This window comes from Marmota marmota, unplaced genomic scaffold (genome assembly GCF_001458135.2).
Source record: "Marmota marmota marmota unplaced genomic scaffold, marMar, whole genome shotgun sequence".
Classification (NCBI taxonomy): domain Eukaryota; kingdom Metazoa; phylum Chordata; class Mammalia; order Rodentia; family Sciuridae; genus Marmota; species Marmota marmota.
Genome location: NW_026000206.1, coordinates 985,145 through 1,003,792, shown reverse-complemented (window position 1 = coordinate 1,003,792; position 18,648 = coordinate 985,145). Strand labels below are relative to the sequence as shown.

The following is an 18,648-nucleotide window of genomic DNA, read 5'->3' as shown; positions in this document are numbered from 1 at the left end:
ATCTGGGCCGAGAGTGGAACGGAGTCGGCGCCCGCTGCCCCGGCCGTGCCTCCTGCCGCCCGCCCGGTCCCTCGACCTCTTCGTGCCTTCGCCCCGCTCTCCAAGCTCACTCGCTCCCCCGGAGCCCGCTAAGGCTTCTCTCCTCCTCTTTCGCCTCCTCCTCTTCCTCCGGTTTCCTCTCCTCCTCCTCTTCCTCCTTCTCCTCCTCCTCCTCTTCTTCCTCCTCCTCTTTCCCAACCTCCTCCCCCTCAGCCACCGCCTCCTCCTCCACCACCACCACTCCCTCCGGGGCACCCGGGTCCCTGCAGAGTCCCGGGCCCGCGCGCCTCCACTGCAGCCCCCTGGATCCCGAGCCTGCTGCACTGGAGCTTGTAGGAACGACCGACAGGCAGATTCCTCACGCTCAGCGCTCCGCCGCAGCTGCACCCCGTGGCTCCGCGTCTGGGGAGCTGGGATCGCCCCGGGAGAACGGCGAGGGTAAGCGGGCGGGGACTGGTTCCGGGAGAGGACTGAAGGCGCCTTTCGGTTATAGCAATCCCCACCCCCAGCAAACTCCCGGCGGTTTCTTAGGCTGGGGTGGGGGATGGAGGGTGTCCTCCCACCCTTCTAACCACCCATAAGCTTCGAGGTTCCGGGGTCCGCGCGTTCGCGATCCTTGACCCGGTTGGTTCGTTTGCAAGTTGAGACTGGAGCCTCCAACCATTCCCGGGCTGTGCGATTCCACCTCCCCGCCGCTGTCAAACCACAGCCTCTAGTTTTTTTCAGCCTGGAAAAGCGCGCACCTCCTTCCCCCCCAAAAAACGACTCCTTCTGAGATATCCGGGACCGGGGGACCAAGGTTAGGGAGCAGTTGGTGCGGTGCTATTACTACCGTTCTGTTGCCGGAATTATTTTTATTAGTGCTGACATTGTTATTATTGCTGCTATTATTATTATTTCTATTATTATTCTGCCATCTGTTGTCCCTGAGCTGGGTTGCTGTGCAAAACCTGAACTAGCAACTAAGGGCTGTGGATGGTGTCTCCGGTCCCAGACCGTGTCCGCATTTTCGAGCTTGCCTTCGGTTTTGGGATGATTTTAGGGCCCAGTTCTCTTGTCCCTATTGGCTCGCGTAGCGGCATAATTATGATCACATCCCCCAGGCTGCTGGCGCTGCTCTCTGTTTATTGGTGGTTAAAGATCTATTATCTATTCATCAGCCGCCTCCTTTTTCCTCCCCCCACCCTTTTGCCAATTACATTCTTCTAAAGTGAAGTACCAGCAGGTATTTTGCACGTTTACAATTAATGATAAAAAAAAAAAAATCCTGGCATCCTTTAAATCTATTACTCCCAAGCCCATGTCATTTATCTTAAGGAGAAAGAAATGCCTGTTTGAAGACTAGGTTGGTTTCCGTGAAACCTAGAAATCCTTCAGGATGGGGGAGAAGTGAAGTCCTCAAGAAGGAGGCTGCAATGCCACCAGATTCAGCCAAGGATCTGGGTCTTAGGACATGCCCCCAGATTCCTCAGCTACTTCCTTCCCTTCCCTCCTCTTTACCTCTCCCTACTGCATCTGACTTCCCTTGGCTGTGTCAATTTCTGAACTTTATTTCACCTATAGTGTCGTGCTTGCTGAGGGAATTGTCCAGAAACTCCTCCAAGAGAGAAATCTTCAAGGAAAAAGAGGCATTGGGAGAGAGGTGTTTTCTGGTGTTGTTGGGGCTTTAAACAGATTAGAAGGGAGTCCACAGAAATCATGTGCATGCATGTCCACACACACACACACACACACACACACACACACGACAGGTATAGGCCTCATCTTTGCCTTCATGATGGGAAAAATTTCCTCCTATCTCAGGCTTCAAAAATCTGCATCACCAGCTGCAGTCCCCAGCCCTGGCCCAGTTTGTACCCTTTGTCTTTTCCATACTGCCTTGCTTTGTCAACCCCCCCCCCCCCAAACACACACACCTTTTCCAAGTTTAAAGACTCTGGGCATTGGATCTTGGGGTAGGGGTATATTCAAATGCTACACACTCCTCAGACTTGAACCAAAAACCAAAACCACCTCAGAAGTCCTTCTCTCCACCAAGCTATGGAAATAGCCCCACCAAGCCCTCACTGGCAGGGAGCCTAAAGCCACAGTGAAGGGTAGAGGTCTTTGAGTGGTGCCTAACCAGCAGCCCCAGTGGAGCCAGGGATGAGTCCTGCGGTATCTGAAGCTGGAGGCATCCAATTTGGGTAAACTGTGGATCCTGGATCCTGTGGCAAGCAAGCAAGAGAGGGAGAGAAGGAGAGGGCACCTTCTCTGTGTGATCTTTGTAGGAAATCTAGACCAGGCCTCCACACTAGGCCTGAGACTCTGAAGCTCCAAACCAGGGTCACTAAAGTATTGCCCAGGCCATGGGGCATGGAATGGTCATTTATTGCACAGCTAGCATTAGTGATCTTGGTTGGAAGTATAAAAGTCATTGACCTTGAGGGCAAAGGGAATGCAGTCCTGTCTGAGAGATTGGGTGAGACCCCAATAGGGTATGCTATGTAAGGGTGTTTCCATCATTTAAAAATTTCAGCCCTAAGTGCTTCAAGTTTATTTGGTACTTTCTTAACCTTTCACCTTTTGGGCCAGGACCCTGGGAGAATGTCTTAAGTGAGTGACAGACTGAAGGCTGGGCCCCTTAGCCTCATGCCCAATGGGGGACATTTGGCTGGAGCAGGGGCCAAACTGTTCTGTCTTCTGTCCTGTGACATCCTCCGAAGCCCACCCGCCTCTTGCAAACTGCCCTTTAGGGATAGGGTAACCCCAAGGGTTCTGGCTGGTGGGCAGGTGGGCAAGAGTGAGGGAGTAGCGATGTCTAGTGACCGCCTTTTAGAAGGAAGCAAGGCATGCCTTCTCCCCAAGCGCCGCTAACCCTAAGCCAGCTCCGGGCCCCCTGGAAGAAGTAGTGCGTTTCCGGTGAGTCAGGGGCGGTGCGGAAGCCCTGGAAGCTGGGTAATCTATGCTAATTCATGCGCCGGACCTGAGGCTCCCGGGAAGGTTCGCAGCTCGGCCCGACGTGCGGGGGAATTAACTAGCAGAGTAACTCATTAATCGCATGGGCTGGCCGAGGTGCGCCAGGGCGCTGGGAGCTCAGGTCTGGGCTCGGACCCTGAGCTCTTAGTCCGTAAGCCTGCCTTTCACTTTACTCGTGGCTTTAGGCGTGGTAAAATGCGCCCCCGGGCTTTGTTTCTCCGCTGCTAAAGTAGTGGGCGTCCGGTTTATAAACAAAACAACACACAAAACCTGTGCGTGCAGCGGGGCTTCCTCCCTTCTGCGTGTGTGCCCCAAGCCGTCGCCTAACTGTAGACTCCGGAATCTACGCTCTTCAGGCAGCTGGCCTAGCAGACACATGCTAAGGATCTGACCCGGATCTGTCACTTACTGAACGACCTTGGGCAACACCACAACCTCTCCAGACATTTTGTCATAAGTAAAAATACAGCCAGCACTGCCTGGAAGGTAGTAAAGGGTAGTAATGAAGCTGGGTGTTTTTTTTTGTTTGTTTTTTTTTTTTTTTTGGGGGGGGGAGGCGGGTAGAATTGTTTTACTTTATGATTGTGATGGTACTTACACCACTATTTTTCAAAACTCACAGAATTGTACAGTACAGTGTGAATTTTACCATATGTAATTATACCTTATTATTAAGGTATAATAATAAGCCCAAAGAGGCTTGCATTCACAGCTTAACTGTGTGACCTTGGGCAAGTTACCTAACCTCTTTGTGCCTCTGTTTTCTTTTCTCTCAAATGGGAATAAATAATAGTACCTTGTCCCTTGGACTTGTTTGATAAGCAAAGTGTTCAGTGTCCGGCACAAATGAACTTCAAAAAAATCACCTGAACTGGATGTTGCTGTTATTACCTACCCACCACCAGGGCTTGTTGTTGGGCTTCACAGACTGTGAACAATAAAGATATATGAATGCACTAATGCTGGTCTCACACTCTGCCAAGCTCCTCCATGCTCTCTCAAAGGCTCTCAACTCTCAGGAATTGTTGGGGTGAGCGAAGCCTGTATTCCTGGCTCTCTGGAGGCATAAAAGGGTAGTGATTCCTGGGGGGTGGGGGTGGGGGTTCATAACCATTTGCTCTGAGTTTCTGTGAGGCCCCTATGCTGCAAAGGAGCAAACCCCGGTCTCTCTCCCCTACCTGCTTCCTTCTAGGTCTGAGCATTGTCTGGAGTGGGTGCACAGCCTATGCACTTCAGGTGCTCGGGGGCTATCTGGGGTCACTACCTGTTGGACCACCTTCTTGAGTTCTGGTTGTCCACCTGTGAAAAGGAAATATCAATATTCCGACGGTTGTGGAGAGGAATAGGTAGGCTTGGCACACTATAGCGTTCACCGAATTTTAGTTATTGTTAGGCCATGGCCTTGTTCTTTCAGGCCCACCCGAAGTTCTCCCTCTGCGACAGGGTCGCGCCGGTATGGATCCTCCCAGTGGGCCAGAGTCATAGGTCCTTACTGTGCGACGGCAGCGCCGCGAGGGAAGCGCCGGGTGAGCGAGGCGAAGGGTGAGCCCCTTCCCGGCCCAAGACATGCAAAAAGGTGTCCGGTGATGGGGAGGCCTGGGGACCGGTTAAGAAGTCCTCCAACTTACTGTGATTCCCAGTCACCCTGGCCTCTCTGAATGCGTAGGGCAGTGTTGAGGAACAAAAAGTAGAATTAATACCTTTAAAACATTTTTTAAAATTATTACGGCAAATCCCTTTCTGGCGTCCTCCCCAGAGGCCTCTCAGAAGGCGGGCGCGGCGGCCCAAGTCCTCGATCGGTGTGCGCGCAGCGGCGCCTAGTGGCGAGGGACCCGCGCAGGAACGATACCCTCACAGTCCCTGAGCCGGTGCGCGGGGCGACAGGGTTACCCCCATTACAAACATCTCGCAGAGACCGAAATCCAAGCCAGAGAAGAAAGACTAAAGAGGCTCATTAGCTAAAGAAGAGAGAACCACTTGGAAATGCGTCCCTCCTCCATCTATCAGCTCCAGCTCTCTGCTCCAGAGTTCATCCGCGCTGGAATTCCAGTTTCATTAGGAGTTAGACTTCCCTTCCGAAAGGGACAGGGAGGAGAGGACAGGTTCTTCTCTAAGGACTAGGCAGACCACCTGAACCAAGGAGATGGCCCGCTATCGCGCAAAGGCGTCCACAACTCCATTGCCTGAGGTCTCAGATCACCCCGTCCAACCACGGTGGCTCCGAGAATGGGCCGGGACCCTCGGCCGGAGCCCTGACTGGGGTAGAGCTGGGGTTTCCGAGTGCAGCTCTCCCAGATTCGCGCCCCCTTGCGGCTGGCGGAGGACGCCCCAGACCGAAGGTCCTTGGCTATTGGGGAAGTGGCAACTGATCACCAGCGACACATTCCAAGGACAAAAATGGACTACTGAGATAGGGTTCAGATGCCTCGCCCCTGCCTCCTAGAGTGCGTGGATCCCCATCCTCCCCTGTTCCTTCCTGATTCCTCCGGTGAGGTGAAGTCCAGGAAACCCGCGTGATATGAAGTGCTGCCTTCGGCTTTACTGTAAGCTCGGAGCGCCGACCTGGGGGTCCGAGCCCTGGCAGGACAGTCTTGACCCTAGTCCTGGCCTCTGCTCGGGGGAACCTGTGAGCGTATGGTCTCGGGAGATCATCTGTTTTGAGACCCAACATTTGCGCTCGGAATTCCGCACTCCCGCCAGCAGGCGCAAGCAGCGCCGTCGGGTTTTACTTTCTTCGTCCGGTCAAAACTCCATGTGTCGACCTGCGCTGACCTGATTCAATATTGAAAGCAAAGAAATCGAATCAAAGGGAGGTCCCAGTTTCTTTCTCCCTCAGCTGCCTGCAAACGAAAGCCTAGGACTGGCAAGGGAAGACAGACCCGACGCAGAATCAAGAGAAAACCGACACCCTTGTGCCCCGTCAGAGGAGAAGACATCCTCTCTCTTGCAGTCTCCCTTGCAGTCTCCCAGAAGCTGTGTGTGTGTGTGTGTGTGTGTGTGTGTGTGTAAATGTGGCACTCCCACCACCCCAGCAATCGCCCTCAAAGCTCCATCTCCATCAGGTCATTTGAGTACCTCCAGACACGCCAGGGTGCTGCTGGAGTCCCTACACCCGGTACAGGGTTGGGAACCCAGCGCCTTCACCCTCTGCAGGCTCTCTCATCCTTTAGTTCAAGAGGGCTCTCCACCACTGCAGCCCAGCCTCCTAACTTGGAGTTCTGTCTTCTTTCGGTCCTCACCTTCTTTCGCTCCTAGACTTGCTTTAGTGTAGCAATTCACCTTCCAACCTATAACTTTCAATGCAGACACCCAGTAGCCCCTCTCAGGGACTTGATCCTCTCTTCTTTTAGTACCTCCCCAATTTCTCCAAGGGCTTGGCTGAGTTCAGAAAGGGGATCATGGCCTTGTGAGGAAAAGAGGAAAGAGGGCTTCTTCTTTTGGAGGAGGGAAGAGATTTTCTTGAACATTAGGGAGGATGCTCAGAAGACTTTAAAAAAAAAAAAAACACTTAACAGTTCCTCTCGCCTACATGGAATTTCAGCTTTAAATATGTATGCTCCCACCCATAATCTCCCTGAACCTCACAGTCTGGTGTGATAAATTAGGAAAGGAGCAGTAATACCCATTTTCTGGGCAAGAAAACTGAAGCTCAGGGACCTTGAACAAAGTCCCTGGCTATACTCCAACTCCTGGTTATAGAGGCAGTGGTCACTCCAAGAGGAACCCTGGGACAGCTCCACCTGTCCTCCCGACCCAGTCTCCACGCACCTGCACTCAAGCTAAGTAGAAAAGGCAGGGAAGAGCCATGGCCCTCGTTGTCTGTGCCCAAACCATCCTGGAACCCCACATCCAGGAGGCCCTACACCTCCTACATCACGGTAACTCTTGCCTCACAGGCAGTCACCCACCATAGACCTCCAGGCTGCTTTCCAGGCCCTGCCTCCTGCCTTCTTTTTCCCCCAGGTCGCCTCCCACTCATTCAAGCCCAGGATTTAGCACTGGAGGGCCATTGGTAACCTGGCCACCACCTATGAGCTGAAGCGCAGGCAGGGCAGTACTGCCTGCCCACTGCTGAGACTCCATGTGCCCAGTGTACCCATGTCACTTGTATGAGGCATTCAAAGTGGACCCTGAAACTCCTGATGTAGTCAGAGCATGGTATTAGTGCTGCAGGTAGAAAAATGTGAGTAAGGAGGAACTCGTTGGTCTCCCTATTTGTCCATCCTGCTTGGTGGAGCCCAGAGCCCTGAAAGGACAGGGGCTGGGATATCTCTCTCTCTCTCTCTCTCTCTCTCTCTCTCTCTCTCTCTCTCTCTCACACACACACACACACACACACACACACACGAAGACCCCTGCAGTCCTGGGGGTTTTAAATACAAGTGACCGTGCAGCCCAGCCTCCTAGGAGAGGTAAGGAGCCCTAATCTGGCTACCACACTACACTCACTGTCCAGGGCCCCTGGAGCCAGTGATTGAATACACTAGTCCTGGTGCCCCTAGAGTGCGTGGATCCCCATCCTCCCCTGTTCCTTCCTAGGCGTCTGGGTAAAGGGAAGTGCATGGTGTCCGGCTTCTATCCGGGCCTCACTTCCTCGCCCTTCCCGGGGGCGGGAAGAGGCCACAATTGGGGCCCAAGGGGACCTATGGGGGTCTGCAGCAGCCTGCCCAAGGGACCCAAAATGAACCCCTTCCCCCAGCGGGGACCCGAGGAGGCCCGACCCCTGCCACCCTCTGCTTAGCCGGGCTGCCGGCTGCCCGCCTGGGCTATGCAACAAAGGGTGGCATTGGCGCTGCGCGGGCAGGGACCGCATTGGTTCAATATTAGCTTTTCATTCCAGTCTATTGTGCCCATCTGAGATAATATTGACTCTGAGGTGAGAGCCCACAGACAACAGGGCTTGTCTAACACTCCGCGGCAGGGCGCTCGAGGGGAAGAGAAGCAGAAATGCAGAGTTAAAGAGATTGCAAATAAAAGCTGCTAGCGCGCGGCGCGTCCAGGGGCCGCGAACCTCGGCGCCGGCTGCGGCTGCGCCCAGGCCTTGCACTGAAGAACTAGGGGTCGCCAAGAGTCTTGGGGTCCTGGGCGGTTCTGAGGAATTGCGCTGCGCATTCCCTTCGAAAACAGCCCTCCTTTAACACCCTTCCTATCTTCCAAATGATCCTGAGATTCCGCTTCTAGAGAATTCGAGAAAAATCAATTCCCACCGACCGTTTTAGGTTGCTAGTAAGTCAGCATCGACACTGAAATATTTCCCCTTTTAAATGGTGTCACTCTTTAGTGTAACTTTTCTGTCGAACTGTCGCTCTTATTTCTCCTGCATTGAAAGAGTAAACACACATGCGGCAATTATTATTAAGCTGCCTTTACACGTGACAGCACAGTTAATATCAAATTTCTAAGTGTGCATTTTGCTGTGCTTTGAATTGTCTCCCGGCAGCCCATCCACCATCCCCTAACTGCCTTTCCAACCGCAGCTTTAAAAGGCCTCCAGAGGGTTCCAGGTCTTTCATTTAAAAATTCGTTTCTATTTCCAAATTGTCCCTAAATGCCTATTTTGGAAAATGGCTTGTTACCTTGTTTTGTATGTCTGAGACATACAAAGGTTTCTGAGCCAGGGACCAAAGGCCCGCCACACAGGACTTAAAGTAGCCTGCCCTCATAGTGTCATTTATAGCACTGTGACTACCCCCAGTTTGGAATCTGACCCCTGTAAGAAGAGATAATCTGTTCCGCAGTTAACCCAATAAAGTCTTCTGGAATCTTCATCCACCTGAAAGACAGGTGGGCTTATGGGGAGCTGGGATAGGGCAAGGAATGGAGTCACAGCATCAACACGGGGAGACAGGAGAGACGGTGGTGGCTGCTTTTCATCCTTTGCGGCACCATGTACTGAGCCAGCTCCAGGCTGGAGGAAGCTCCCGCACAGCACTTTGGATATTTCAGAAGAGGGCATTTCGTTTCACATAAACGATCTATAATGTATAGGATCTGGTTTTATTATATTCCATTTAACATATAAAATGGATCTTATGGTCTCATCCTACCGTTTTAATATATACATCTAGCTCCTTTATTGTTATATTATTTATCTAACCTGTTTTATTGTACATTTATGTGTTGTACACCATTCTAGATATTCATTTATACTATACTGTGTGTGTATGGATGTTTGTGGGGATTTATGAATGTCTTTGGGGGAGCCTCAAATATCCCTTGCAAGTACATATTTCGTCGTTTTGATGTAACTTTATAAAGTCCTAATCGAAACCACTTTGAGACCAGCTACGTCCCATAACAAATACCTTGGGGTCCAATTTCATCTCCAAGAAAAGGTAAGGTAGGAGAAGCTCTGTGGTGAAGGACAGCAGGTCCCCTCTGCAAAGTGGTTTCCCAATTGACCCTTTTCTAGGGACCAAAGAGACAATATTCCGGACCCAGCCTACCTGGTCTCTGCTCACTCCTGCTGGGGCAGCGGTTTTGGTTTTGTAAAAGGAGGTTTAGAGGTTCAAATGGTCCCAAACTGATGTCATAAATTAAAAATGAACTTTGGGAGCTCAGCATACACTCACTGAGGCGTCTGGGAGAGTAGCAGAGGCCTCTCACCTCGGGTCCTGGGCTCCAGACGACAAGCCGCCTGAAGGAATTGCTGCTTCCTTGCCCAGCTCGCTGCCCTCCCCCACCCCAGCTGCTTACAAGTCAGATGGTCCCAGCTCCAGCCCACTTTTAATATCAATTTAAGGGCTAAGATGGGTAGGCATTTGGGAGTTCCCCTACAAGGACGGAGCTAGGCAGGCCCCAGGGAAATAAAGTCAGGATTTCAGATGTGCGCAAGGTATCCCCTCTTTAAAAGACAGGAACCAAGAGAGGGACTCAGTTTAAGAAGGGCAGGGGGAGGCAGAGGGCGGGGAGGGGGCAGTCAGGTAGAGCCAACTAAAGCATCAGAAATGAGAATCCCACTGGGCTGGAGTTGTGACTCAGAGGTAGAGCACTTGCCTCTCAAGTGTTCGATCCTCAGCACCACATAAAAATAAAGACATTGTGTTGTGTCCACCTAACCTAAAATAATAATAAATAAATGCTTAAATAAATAAACAAAATAAAGGTATTATGACCATCTACAACTAGAAAAATAAATAATAAGAAGAAATGAGAATCCCTCTAACTTTAACCTAAAACAGGAGACTCCTTGTTCAGAGGCATAGGAGTTGAGAAGGGAAATTGGGATGGAAGGGGTTGGGAAAGGGGGTCCCCGAAGAGGATCAGGAGGGGGAAGAGACAGTGATTAGGCACTGGGTTATTTCCTTATTTCTTAAAAATAGTGCCTCCCTCCTGCCCCACCCATGGGTATAGAACATTAGACTGAAACCAAAACCGGTCCAGGTTGGCGCCCCAGTTCCAGCAAAACCTATTGGCATTCTGTTCAGCAAAGTCCTAGCCCAATCAGTTCCCAGGCTTGGGGGAAGGTTTTGTAGAGATGGAGGAATGCAGTCTGTGTGTCCCTGCTCTGTCCCTGACAAGCTCTCAGCTATCTGCAGAGATGAGCTGGGGAGAGGGGGATGGAGCAGTAAGAAGAGAGAGAAAAAGATCCTGTTGTTGCCAAAACAAAACAAAAAAACACCTGGTCCCCCTTCCTTGTGATGGGGCCTCTGGGCCTGGCTGCCTGGGGAGGTGTCTGAACATGCGCAGCAGACCAAGCCTTCTGGCTGAGGAGTGGATGCCGATGGCGAGGCCAACCATGTGTCTCTGCCCGCCATGGGCTTGGCCACACCTGGCCCCTCTGTAGCATTTTCTCATCCAGGTGATCCATCTGGTCCACTCGCAGTGCGATGGAAAGCTGTATTCTGGTGGTGTGAGCAGCAGAGCTCCATATTTCTGCCCCTTTCTCTGAGCTCCCATGAAAAAGAGCTGCTCAGGTGTGCCAGAAAGAAGACAGAGCCTATTTCATTTCTTGCCTGCTACCAGGGCATCTCGCATGAGAGGAAATCCATTTCTATCACTGATGGCTCCTGTCCCAGGTGCTGTGCTAAGCACCTATTACAAGGATTATCTCACTCAGTCCTCCCAGCACAATCCACAGATGCAGTCCATTGAATCCATTGAAGACTGTGCCCATTTTCCATGTGAGAAAACTGAGGCTTTGAGATGTTAAGGAATTCACCCAAGGTCAAACACACTGGGAGAGTCAGGATTCCACCCAGGGCTGCAGGACCCCAACAGCTTTTCCTGTCTTCCCCCCTCCTCTAATTTCCTAATCAAATACCACCTTTTCCCCACTGAGGAAGCAACAGCCCACAGGGTGAGGAGCTCCGTAGTGCCCACAAAAGAAAATGATCCTAGGATACAGAGCCTGGATCTCACTTCCTCTTCAGAGCACTTATCCTGAGTCCACAAGAGACAGTGGACGGTTAGTAGGTGGAAAATGGCCCATGCTTCCCTCCAGCCACCTCCCCAACCAGCTCTGGGAGGTGGACCCCACCATTACTACCCCATGGTACAGAGACAGAAATGGGGTCAGTGGATTGCACAACTTGCCCACCACTCAGCCAGTTTGTGTCGAGCCCTGGCACCGCCCAGGGGGCCCACTTCAAGCCTCCCCACTTTGTAGATTACCACATGTGGGACCATTTAGCCAACAGAGGGAGGCCTTGCGTTCTGTTGTGAAATTGTCGAATTGTCTTCTCTTTTTCATGTTCTGAAGGTTCCTGTGACCATCACTTCAGGGTTCTAGACTTCCTCTGCGTTATGCTGCTCTCCTCCTCCTTCCTTCTTCGTCTGTATCACAAGCCATTGAGGAAACAGAAGAGGGGCTGGCGCTATCTGTAGTCTGGTGGGGTTCAGAGACCGTGGTGTACAGCTGTGACCTACGGTTGTGACTTTCACTTCATTGCTATTGTCTTACAGAGACTACTAAAACTCAAATGTGGGATCAAAGGTTTAAAGTGTGTGTGTGTATCTGTGAGTGTTTCATGATTTCATAATATTTTTCATTTAGACATTTATGATATAACTAATAATAACTTAGGATTTTATCCTTAGATGGTGCTTTCTCTCCAAAAATTTCCAAGGGAAGAATTTGAGGGAGGAGGAATCCTTTAGTCAAATGGTTCCATGTCCAAAGAGACAAAGAAGAATCCAGATAGGAAATGGCTTGAGAGGTCAGTGAGTTTGACATAATATGCCAAGTCCCGCCTCGGTCACCACCACCAGATGGGTGTTCTCAGGCTTCAAGAAGGCCAGGGCTCCCCCATCAGGCCCCTTCCGAACCTCACTTCTTCACTTCTCCACAAGAGCCATGTCCCTCCACAAACCTTTTTCCCTTTGTTATTACAAAATCATGTGCATTTGTTTATATTATACCAGACTCTATAAAGAAGTCGGTAACATAACCCAAATTCCTTCTACCCAGAAGCCACCACTGCCAAACATTTTAGAATGTTAACTTTTTTTTTTTTTTTAGTTTTTTTTTTAATTTTTAATTTTTTATTGTGGGTTGTTCAAAACATTACAAATTTCTTGACATATCATATTCCACACTTTGATTCAAGTGGGTTATGAACTCCCACCTTCACCCCATACACAGAATGCAGAATCACATCAGTTACACATCCATTGATTTACATATTGCCATACTAGTGTCTGTTGTGCTCCGCTGCCTTTCCCATCCTCCACCCTCCCTAGAATGTTAACTTTGAACATCTTGGAAAGGAAAAGAAATTAGATTATGTCTATACCTTTTCATTATTGTTGTTATTAATGATTTTTGTTATTGTTGTTCCAGTGAATAAATGAAAGGCAAGGAACAGGCTTTGTGGTCCTGTTTTCAGGACAAATCTCATCTATAGATATGACCGTATCCTGGAGAGGGGTGACTGGAGAGGGACAGAAGGAGCCTTGCAGCCTTCCAGAAATGTTCTCTATCCTGATTTGGGTAATGGTTATAGGGGTGTTTGCAACTATAAAAACTCATTGGATTCAAGTCTTTTAAAGCATTTTATAGTAAATGATTAAACCATAATAGAGAAAAATAAAGGAAGGAATCTTAGATACCTTAGTAAAAGGCCAACCGGAGAGGTGGAGAAGAAAAAGACTGAGCTCAAAGCATAACAGGCTGAGCTAAGACAGACTGCCCACACCAAGCCCTGTGGAGAGGGAGAGCAGCAGGGCCCCTTCACTCCAGTCCAGTTAAATCCTTCAAAGAGTGATGCCATTGTAAGATGCTGCTGGGACCCACAATCTCCCAAATTTGGTGTTATTCCTCTGATATGTTCATAGGGACATCCTGTATTTCCGGCAGGAGTGAGGGTCCCTTAGAACCACTAAGCTCGGTGCTGAGCTGGGAAGTGTGGCTCAGACCTAATCCCAGCTCCTGGGAGGCAGAGTCAGGAGGATGGCAACTTTGAGGCCAGCCTGGACAACTTAGTGAGATTTCACCTCAAAAATGAAAAGGGCTTTGGGCTGGGGCTCAGCGTTAGCACACTTGCCTGGCATGTGTGAAGTACTGGGTTCGATTCTCAGCACCACATATAAATAAAAAAAAAAAAAAGTCTATCAACAGCTAATTTTTTTTTTTTTTAATGAAAAGTGCTGGGGATGTAGCTCAGTGGTAGAGCACTACTTGGTTCATTCCCCAGTACTGAAGGGAACAGAGATGGTTGGGGGGGTGGGGGAAGGAATGCAAACTAAGGCAGGGCAGGAAAGTAGAAAACCTTAACTTTCACACAAATTCCAAAAGTTTCTTTCTAGTCATTATCTGGCATTGAGTATGTTGTCCCTCGTAAAAACCATGCTATAAAAGTTGGTTAAGATTCCACCCAAAAGGCCTGTAAAAGACCTACTCATAAAAAACACAAGAATTTTAAATTTGGTAAGAATACAAGTATATTGAGTTATAGTGATTGTGTGGCATGAAAATAAAAAGAAAACTGACTAGACAGCAATATCCTTAATGGTGACTACTTTTTTAAAAAAAAATTAGGATGTTTCCATACTATAGAAAACTATGTAGCTATTTGCAAAGGTGGAAGTAGATCTCTGTAGTATCCTGGAAAGATCTCTAAGACCTAGGAAGGGGAGAAGAAGCAAGTTCTAGAACAACACATACTATGATCCTGTTAATGTTTGAAATAAACACTGTGTGTTTACACATTGGGTAGCTACCTGTGTATATTTAGATGTGAACTCAGAAAAGTTCTGGAAAGATACACTGTAATTGTCAGCCACTAAGCTGACAACTGTGTTGCTTCCAGAGAGAAGGGAAGGGGTGTGTCTGGCGTGGACTGGACACTTTTACTGACTGCAGCGTGTCCTTCTTGATTGTTTAATTGCTACTGATGATAATGCATTCATGTATCACGGGCGTCATTAAACAAGGAGACACATGCATGTGCGTACAATTTAGTTATAGCAATATGATTACGGATGACAATTGTTACTCTTTTAATCTCCTTTAATGTTGTTTTAATATGTCTCTACAGCAACATAGACACACAGTTGGGAAGGTGCCAAAACATAAAAGGTGGAATTAAAACGTGGAGTCCTGGCTTGGAAATCTTGCCTCTCCCCACCCCGCCTGGGTTTATAGTGAAACCTTGTTTAAGAGCATCATGGGCTGCTCTACAGAAACGCTTGCTCTCCCAGTTCTGGGCACATATAATTATTTCACCGTTAAGTAGCCTCAAGGATCCTGGCTATAGATGTGATGTCATTAGGAGAGCATCAGGCCTCTCCCCTTGGTGATGGAGATTCTGGGATAATCGGTGTGGGGGTTCTAGTGATTGTAGGTGGCTCCCAACAGGGTCCCTCTGATTCCCGAAACAAGCCAAGGCAGCCGGCCTTGCTTTGACTGATCTGATCTCGGAAAACCAGCTCCCGCTTCCTACTATCCTGGTTCCCTCTGTACCCTTGATGGAGTCGTCCACGTCCTGGTCTCCAAGCAAGGGAGTTGGCGGTGTGGCCTACACTGTGGCTCCAGTCCTGGGCTTCTGATTTCTGTTACAGCAAGCCGTGGCAGGAGCTCACTATCATTCTTTCATTCATGTGCCCCTGGGGATAGGAGCAAGAGGCAAGGTCGCTGTCCTTAAGAGGCTGCTCATGGCCAAAGCAAATAACTAGAGGTGTCAAAGCTGGTGAAACCAATAGACAGATGGATTCAGAGCAGACCGTGGGCCCCTCCTCCACTTCCCCGCCATCTCTCCCTCTGGATCTCCCCAGCAACACTGACTGCTGGTCCTCTAGCCTCTCACTTCTGAAAATAAAATTGATAGAGCCCCTCACCTAGCCAGGTGGCTTCAGGACCTAGTGACGACCTCACACCCATGTCACAGTATGGGAGAAGACTCTCAGGTGGGGGCAAGGATGGCCTAATGTCAGGGTGAGCTCTCGGATGACTTAGATGGACTCAGAGTTCCTCTGGTCACTCCACTGATTCAGCAACCTTGCTGAGCACCTGCTGTATACCAAGCACTTGGCCAGATTGTGGGAGTGCAGGTGTGAATCAACCATAGGTCAGGCTTAGCAACCAGGGCGTTGGTGGGCAGAAGCACCCACAGGCTGAGGGTGGGTATTGTTGACCCAGAAGAGAAGATAAAAGGCCATGTGGCAGGAGCAGAAGAGCCGCCCCGGCTGACCCCCACCTCTTATTCTTTGTCCACAGGTCCCAGCTCTGCCAGCAGGCAGATGGTCAACCTCCTCCTGTGCCTCAGTTTCTCCTTCTCTAAATGGAATAGTAACAGTTACTCTTGTTCTTCCCCGAGATAAATGATCCTCAAGGTCAGCTGAGGAAGTGGGTGGGTAAGTGAATGACAAGGCACTTTTAATTTAAGCTGATATTATGTTCCCAAAGAGTTGTTTCTGCCTGCTGCCGCCTCCCCTTCCTACGTCTCCTCCATGCCTAGCCCCGCCCCCCAGACCCTTCCTGTCAGCGGTATGAGGTTTCCCAGTGTGGTGAATGCAGGAGCAGCCTGAGGTTGGGGGTGAATCCCTGGCCCGGTCCCTTCTTGTGGGTTGCAGGGGTCCCTCCAGAGCCCACCGACACCAGCACGAGGCACGTGGACAGCTGGCACCACTGCTCAGCAGGGGCTGAGCAGCCCAGTCACCACTGAGACTGCAGCCTCCCCCCCCCCCGGCCCCCGGGGGCTCACTAAACTCCTGCCTTGGCATGTGCTCCTCTCAGCTGCCTGTGCCTGGGGTCTGGGGTCTTCTGCAAGCTGACAGGTGGCCGCCAGTGGCAAATTTGGGGGCATTGTGGCCCCCTTTGGCTAAGAGGCTATGCTGTGGTCCTGTGGGCCCCTCAGTAAGAAGAGGGGACTCTGCAGGAGCACCAGCAACCTGGGCATCAGGAGACCCAGCTCCTTCTGGTCCTCACAAGCTGTCAACCTTGGGCAAGTCACCCCACCTCAACGGGCAGATTTTGTCAGGTGTGTGCTGGTTTTATTATAAAAGCATGATGACCTTAAAAATCTATGACAGGGGCTGGGGATGTGGCTCAAGCGGTAATGCGCTCGCCTGGCATGCATGGGGCACTGGGTTCGATTCTCAGCACCATATAAAAATAAAATAAAGATGTTGTGTCCACCAAAAACTGAAAAATAAATACTAAAAAATTCTCTCTCTCTCTCTCTCTCTCTCTCTCTCTCTCTCTTAAAAAAAAAAAAAAAAAAAAAANAAAAAGAAAACTGACTAGACAGCAATATCCTTATCCCCCAAACACACCCCTGCCGTGCCAAACATTATGTTGGCTTTGGGGGTTCAATAATGACAAATCCTATGATACCAGCCCTCAAGGAGCTCAGAGTCCAGTAGAAGAAGACCCCCCTGGAGGCACTTAAGTGCACACAGTCTCAGGTATCGCGGGAAATGTCTTCCTTTCGCTGCTGTGAGGGCATCACAGTTTAACTCCCCAGTCTCTACTGGGGTGCGTTGATTATTTTTGACTTTCAAGTTGTTTAAAGGGAGTAGAAATGGGCAAGACTTGCAATTCCAAAGGGAAAAGGAAAGACGTACTAGCCCAGCAGAAGCACGGCCGGAGGTGGGTTTGACTGAGGAGCAGGCAGGCTGAAGCATCAACCCAGCACTGGGCAGAGAGGAGGTCTGTTCCTTCTACCAGCCACTGGATGGGCAGCCTGGTTCCGGAAGGCTCTTGAGAGCAGAGCATGTCAGCCTGTCCCTCAGAAGTCTAGAAGCACAGGACCAGACTTTCACGGTATTTGGGGAGCATTTCTTTATCGTACCCATACCTAGCATTTACTATTTATAAGAAAATTTGCAGTTGACCCACATTTAACGAGGTTAGTCAATCATGGTTCTCTCCCTCAAGAACTAGTTGGGGAACTAGTCAGCCCCATATAATTTAATGTGATAAGTGTTCAAATATGAAATACTCAGGAAAATGGTGCTGATGTCATATTTAAATAAGACAGGCAAATATTTCCTGCACCTCACCCCAGGAAACTCCTGTAAGTTTGCCAGGGGTCCTTTAGAGAAAACAGTAGGGCATTTTGTCATTGGTAGGTACATGACAAGTAGGGAATGGGTGGCTGGCCCTGGACAGGCAGAAAGAATATACCAAGAAAGGGACAAAAAGGAACAATCACTTATTGAGTGCTTGCTGTGTATGGGTACTTTGCATGGCCAATCACAGTAACTGTCAAAAAACCCTTTGAGGGGAGGTATGTGTGTCTTTGTTTTATAACTTAAAAAATTGGGGCTCATGGAAGTTAAGTGCATTATCCAAAGACACACAGAGAAATGACTGCACAAGGCTTTGGACCTTTGTCTTCCGACTCCTAAACCCTGACTTCAGGCCAGAATTCATCAGGAGGTCAGGGGCGATGACAGTGCAGGATCTGCCGACCTCACAAGCAGTTCTAAGCATTGAATGGTTCTAGGAAGGGAGTTGAAACACTTTGCAAAATGTAGAATTAGACAAGCAGTGATTGCTAAAATGATTTGCAGCTTCGTCTTTGTCTTGCCAGTCAATTATTCATTCGACAAACATTTCTTGTGTACATGTGCTGAGTGAGGCATGGTTATGGGCACTGGGAATAAAGCAAAACCTCTGCCCTCGTGGAGCTGATGTTCCCCCACAGGACTCTCTGCTGATGAGAATAAAAAGATTGATCAGCCTTGGGAGGGAGGCAGGAGCCTAAAGCAAGATGAGGCTACATGTAGTCCTTTTTTAGAATATTGAAAAATCAGAAACAACCTAAATATCCTTAATGGTGACTACTTTTTTAAAAAAAAATTAGGATGTTTCCATACTATAGAAAACTATGTAGCTATTTGCAAAGGTGGAAGTAGATCTCTGTAGTATCCTGGAAAGATCTCTAAGACCTAGGAAGGGGAGAAGAAGCAAGTTCTAGAACAACACATACTATGATCCTGTTAATGTTTGAAATAAACACTGTGTGTTTACACATTGGGTAGCTACCTGTGTATATTTAGATGTGAACTCAGAAAAGTTCTGGAAAGATACACTGTAATTGTCAGCCACTAAGCTGACAACTGTGTTGCTTCCAGAGAGAAGGGAAGGGGTGTGTCTGGCGTGGACTGGACACTTTTACTGACTGCAGCGTGTCCTTCTTGATTGTTTAATTGCTACTGATGATAATGCATTCATGTATCACGGGCGTCATTAAACAAGGAGACACA

General features: G+C 49.4%; 1 long non-coding RNA gene across 2 annotated transcripts in view; it reads left to right on the top strand.

Moving 5' to 3' along the window:
* Positions 1–6: 6 nt before the first annotated feature.
* The window catches only part of LOC125612709, a 47,092-nt gene continuing 28,450 nt past the window's right edge, over positions 7–18,648 (top strand). The window contains exons 1-2 of one of the 2 annotated variants that reach the window (XR_007343175.1): positions 7–477; positions 15,653–16,415. This is a non-coding gene — a long non-coding RNA (uncharacterized LOC125612709). The remainder of the gene's footprint in view (positions 478–15,652; positions 16,416–18,648) is intronic. The other variant, XR_007343174.1, reaches the window with a different exon arrangement.